We start from the raw sequence: 6,000 nt of genomic DNA on the forward strand, positions 1-6,000 counted from the left end.
ACCCTAAACCCTCTTCTGCCTTCATTCTCAGATGTGTCCCTCCCTCTCTCTCTCCCTCCCTCTCACTTTTTCCAATTTCTTTTTTCTCTCATTCCCTTAAATTCTCTTTTCGCAGCCTTTGTCTGTGGTTGCCACGGGATGAGGGGGAACTGGTGCTCCACCTAATGCACTTCAGGCCCTCACACACTCAAGCATGGACTCTCCAGGGTCACCATGCTTTTCTCTGCTGGGAACAGAGAGACACATCCCACCAGCACAGCACATCAATATTTACTGATACAGAAAAGTACTCTGTGGGAACGGCAGCCTGGGAGCCGTTCTTCCAGTAGTTGGCTACTAATAATGAATGATGATCACTTTTAGTTCTAGAGTGAAAGATGTTTTGACGGATACATTTTCATTTGCCACCCTGTTTCTCGTAGTGCCGACTTCACAGAGTCATGGGGATGACTGGTGTAATAAACCAATAATTGGGCTATTTAAACTTGAAGATCGATCTCCTGCCATCATCATTAAAGAAAAAAATACCATGTTAAGTTCTTTTCTGATTGATTTTTTTCTAAACATGTCAATTTACATCACTAGGTTTTAAGACAGCATTGATTTGAGCAAGCAAACAGATGCAGAAATATTAGTGAAGGCGTAATTAGCATGCTTTTCCCCTTTTTCAAGATTGACTTAAGATATTTCAGTGACAGTAGGTTTTTTCTTCAGTTGATAACCAAACATTGCCTTAGGGACTGTGCCTTCTTATGACATTTATTCCTTCCTACTTAACAAAGACGTGTGTTTTTAATGCAATTCATTTCATAGCAGACACACTGTTACTGCTGAATACAGGCTTATATCCAAAGTAGGACATATCCGGGTCGGATTTGCAAAGCTGCGACAACAATTTCCCTGTATCACTTAATTAGATGCTATCTGTGAAACATTTATAAATGCAATTGCCTTCTAACAATATATTCTTTTTTTCCACCCCTACCCCTGACTTAATTTTGTGTATCAGTTTGCTTGTAGATACAAAGATTGAGGTCTTGCCATCACTTGAAATGAAACAGATTGATTATCCCTGACTATTGTAATTATGCCACAGTAATCACTTTGCCCCACCGATGACCTCCACCTTGGTTCCCAGGCTGGAGTTGTAATTTGGTTTCTTTGCCAACCGAGCTCCTCATTCATCTCATCGAGTTACTCTAAGCACTGTCTGCAGGGGGATTGTTGTATTGCTTTGGACTGCAGGCTGGACTGAAGCAGCAATTGTCTAGTATTCACCTAGGGCATTATTAAGTATGAAAATCGGAGTTCACTTAAACAGCAAGACAAGCCTCCCTAAAATTCCCACTCTTCACAGGAAAATACCGTGTCATTTACAATGAGGGGAGTGGTTATGGAATGTCAGTTAAATTTATCAGGAGTATGAGGAATAGAACATTAACAATTAATTGTGGATTATGGATTTCAATTTGCTAAAAGTTTGACGTTGACACAGAGTTTATGTATACACATACATCTTAAGTGAAAGCTCAGAAAAAACTTCTCCTTTCCCGAGTAAGCACCCATCTGGTAAAAAGAAGAAATATTTAAGTGTATGGCCCTTTCCATAAATGAGGATGTTGTGAACACATTTGGTTTGCCATTGTCTCTGTAGAAACTCTGTCTTTAATTTTAGTAATCTACCTTGAGTTACTGCTTTTCTCTTTTTATTATTTCTGTAATGTTTTCATTTCTTCCCCAGCTGCCTCAGTTTGAAATGTTGTCAATAGTCACTTGCAGTATCATTTCCACAATATCTGTTATTTATTTAGATGTTGCTAATAGTACAATATTTCAACTGTCAAGAAACCTGATGGCTAGACTTTCTCCCCCTTCCTTTGGTTTGAACGACAAGTAAGTAGAACCTTCTGGATATATTTCTTAATGCTAAGTAGTAACTAGCTCACTAGCTTTGCAGACCTAACACAGAGGAAGAACTAAGTTTTGCTGAAGGAACAATCTCTTTCTATAAGTACAAAGGATGTCATGTAAGTATTTTCTCAGGTCCTCAGTTCAAGCATTTTTTGTAACAAAGGAATAGGAGTATATGAATTACTCCTTAAACACAAATTTTCAAAGTCTCAAACTTGACTGGGAAGCACCTACATTTCCATTTGCTCTCATCCTTCAGAGCAATGACCTTTAACAGTTCTTCTCCAGTGAAGAGCCCAATGAAGTCAAGGTTAAAGCTCTCACAAACTTCTGTAGTGTCAAGTCTCAGCTGAAGCTGTAAATGAATTGATCAAATAAAAATATGGAAAGATCAGCTCAACTTTCACGAAAGAAATTTTTGTAGGTCAAACCTTTCCCTTATAGTTAACCATTGTTGCAGAAGACCTCAACCTTTACAGCAACTGAAGCAATCATACTGTTCAAGTTACTCACCGCAAGTAGTTTCTGTCTTCTGTATAAGCCTCTGTTTTTTCATTTTAATTCTGAAAACATAAGTAGCATCAAGGCTTCTCACTGGCAACGTATCTTCTGCCAATCTTCATCTACCGACCACTGTATTCTGGCTTCCTATTTCTAATGAAGTCCACAAGTACCCTGGAGAAAGCACGATATAGTACCGAACTAGTGTTCTTGCTTCAACTACATTTCAAAATGGCCCAATATGATTCTTGGAAAAATTGTTATAAGACAGTCTGCAAATACATCTCATTGCTCCTTATGGGTTTCAAAACTAGTTGACTTCTCAAGGGTGTAGTAAAAGTGTCCTCTGTTGACTTGGGATCTAAAGGAACTCATCTAATCAAGAGGTCATGAAAACCTCCAAATTGACCAAGCCAGAGAATCCACTCTCTGATGGCTCTTAATTTATTGTACAATACAAGAAGCCTAGACAACAAGAGAGGCCTGTTATGAATGACACAGTTGCAAGTGTTCAGTGGTTCTCCTGGGAACTTTAGTTAAGCTTCTCTAGACATTAACTGTATATTCCAGGGTGATTTTCTTGCTGTGGAAATACCAGAGAACTTCAGTGCAAAACTTATCTGCTGACACACTAAAAGACCAGAAAATTATTGCACTGTACCATAGCTCATCCTAATTAAATTGACTCAGATTTTTAAAGTTCTCTTGACAGATTGTGCCAGCTCTTGTTCCTTGTCATCAGTTAAGTTTAGCTACTCAATAAATGTATCTTCCTTCATAAGAAATAACACCAACAGTGTGTTACTTTGCTTGAAATGGCCATTTTCTCTCTCAAAATTTCCATTTAAGGTGGAAGGCTAAATTATAGCTACGTACCTCAGGCTGTGTTTCCTACAGCAAGCCTTTGCAATTGCATTTTTACTCCTCTGGAATTTCCTTTTAGAAATGAATGCTTTTAGGCTTAGATCACAAGGAATTTGGCAAAAAAGATCTGGTTATGATCTTGAACATATATATAAAATTATGACTATATACATACATACATATACATATATAGAGAGAGAAAGAGAAAATTTAGTATTCAAAGACAATTCTCTATATGAATACATGTATTGCAGGTATGTATGACTGTTATACGTAGAGAGAGAGATGGGATTCAGATGACTAGAAGTTGAAATAGTAAATATGACATTTGAATATTTATATATTAACAGAAATGCTTCTTCTCACTTCCTTTACATGTTACGTAAGTTGATGTTTCAAAGAAAAAAATATGCAAAAGAAGTATGAGACAGCTTGGTTAGAAAGTAGTGCTGGACAGTGGATAAAGTTTAAAGACATACACTTTTTTGTTGCAACTGCATTGCTGTACATGAAAACAGAAAAATTTGCCAATAACATCTTGTTCTGAACATATGGTGATGTAAGCAGTGTTTCTTGGAGATTTACAATGCCACCTTTGAGAATTTGCATGAATGAAATAAATTAGATGTTGTACAGAAATGCTAGGAATGCTTTCCCAGAAGAAAGTACATTACAGCTGAAATGTGCCAGTCTTTTGTTTTCAGCAATAATATAGAGCATTAAGAAAGATGTGTTTCTTGCCATAAAACTTCACTCACATATGTTCAGTTAAATACTGGGCAACCTCTTTGGTTAACAGTTGTGGTTTCTTATCACAATCATTTCCTATTAAAATAACATTATTATCAACATTAGTAAAAACATGATATCTTTTTTGTGCATAATTTTATTCTTAAATGTATTCATTATGATTTTGGTGTCAGTTTGAAACAGGCCAGAGACACTGTTGATGGCATAATCACCTAAAACAGATGATCACGCCCTGTAAATTCAGAGGGTTTCAGTGTATTGTCAAAGTCACAGGTATCAAATCAAAGAAGTTGCAGCAGCAGTCATGAAAAGGTTGTGTGGATGTTCTGCAAATTGTCCTTGGGCAACAAGAATATGCCCATCCTATTACCCACTACGTAGCCAATCCAGTTTGGTCACTCAGGAACTGTGATTTGAGTTCCAGGGAGATGAGGGAATTGATATTAGTTATTTCTTTGAGGCACAAATTTAGTTCATATATTTCTCCAAGACAGTTTTTTTTTCAGTAGCCTTTTTCTCCAAAGGTTTTAATTGCAGCAAAAATGACTTTTCATCCCATTTTCTCATAGATCTTACGACTGAAGGAAATATGACAGACTAGCTTTCCTGTCAGGATTTGTCTTGATGCTTTCCATGTATCCTTTTCATCCGAAGGATTTTTGAAGTTGCCTTAAAATCCAATAAAATTAACCCCTACTTACTGATTTGAGCTTAAAAGACCAATGCTTAAAAGAATGTCTGAATACTTGCTGTTCTTATGGGACCTAATTAAGAAAATGTAAATTTCATTCTTCAAGCTCTAATTTCAAAATGATGATAAATAAAATCATTGCTGCCAATCCCAGACTGTTGGGCTGTGAAATAGGAGCTGTGTTTTGGGTACTGTTATGTATGTGTATGCATTTGTGTACACAGAGCTATACTTATTGCTAAATTTGGAATCTTCATGTCCACAAATAATCTTTCTAGGTTGAGCTGAGAAAGCACATTCTTGTGGGACTAATTTTGAGTTAAATATTAAAGATACATTCTGTTGCATTTCTTTCTGCCATCTCATGCCAATTCCCACCATATATTTAAAAACAGTTTTAGAAGTCATTGCAGGAATAAAGCATAAATCAAACTGTAGATTGCTAAGAGAGAAAGGCCTTTTTCTACCCTTCATTGTCCCAGGCAGACAGCCATCCTCTTTTCCTTCCAATCTAGACTACCTAGGCGCACACTCAAGAGGCATTGCAGAAAAGTGCTGCTCTCTGACACCATCTGCTCTGAGCCTCTCCTTACTGCAACTGTCAATATGTGAACACATTAAAGACTTCTCTTCTTTTGATATGTGAGCATTGCCTTGGGGTATGCTGGTCACATCATTTTCTCTCAGTAGATAATGATTTCCCACCCTCTACCTTGTCCTGAGTTGGGATTTGTGAGGAAGGGAAAGGCTTGTCCTATTGGCTTTAAAATCCAGTTTTCTGGGACCTGTGATGTATCTTTTATCAAAAGGGAAATATGTCAAGCCTATTGAATATCATCTAAAATCTCTCTCCTGTCTTTCAAGGACCTCCAACCCACACAGCCTCTCTTCATGTGAAATGTATCTGCTGTTCTCAAGCTCATTTTCAGCACTCTTTTGACACTTATTTTTCTGCAATCTTCCTATTCCACCATGAAATAAAGCTTCATCATTGGCAGGAGACTGTGAAAATGAGCACACAAGTGTTAGGATCTTCCAGATAGCCAAAATCTTATGGTAATTCAAGACATCAAATCAAGGTAGTACTGGAGGAAACAAGAAGGCAGGAGTTCACAGTAGAAGTCCCGAGTGACTCTTCCACAACAGCATGAATCAATTTGCTTCCGCCAAGGGATCTGGGTGACATTTTGGCTCTGTGATAAGATGTGGCCAGATCCTGCAACCCCAGACATACCTTAGTATGAGAGACATGCTTGAGTACTTTTCTATAGCTACCCCAACAA

The sequence above is a fragment of the Calonectris borealis genome, chromosome 1 (assembly GCF_964195595.1).
Source record: "Calonectris borealis chromosome 1, bCalBor7.hap1.2, whole genome shotgun sequence".
Classification (NCBI taxonomy): domain Eukaryota; kingdom Metazoa; phylum Chordata; class Aves; order Procellariiformes; family Procellariidae; genus Calonectris; species Calonectris borealis.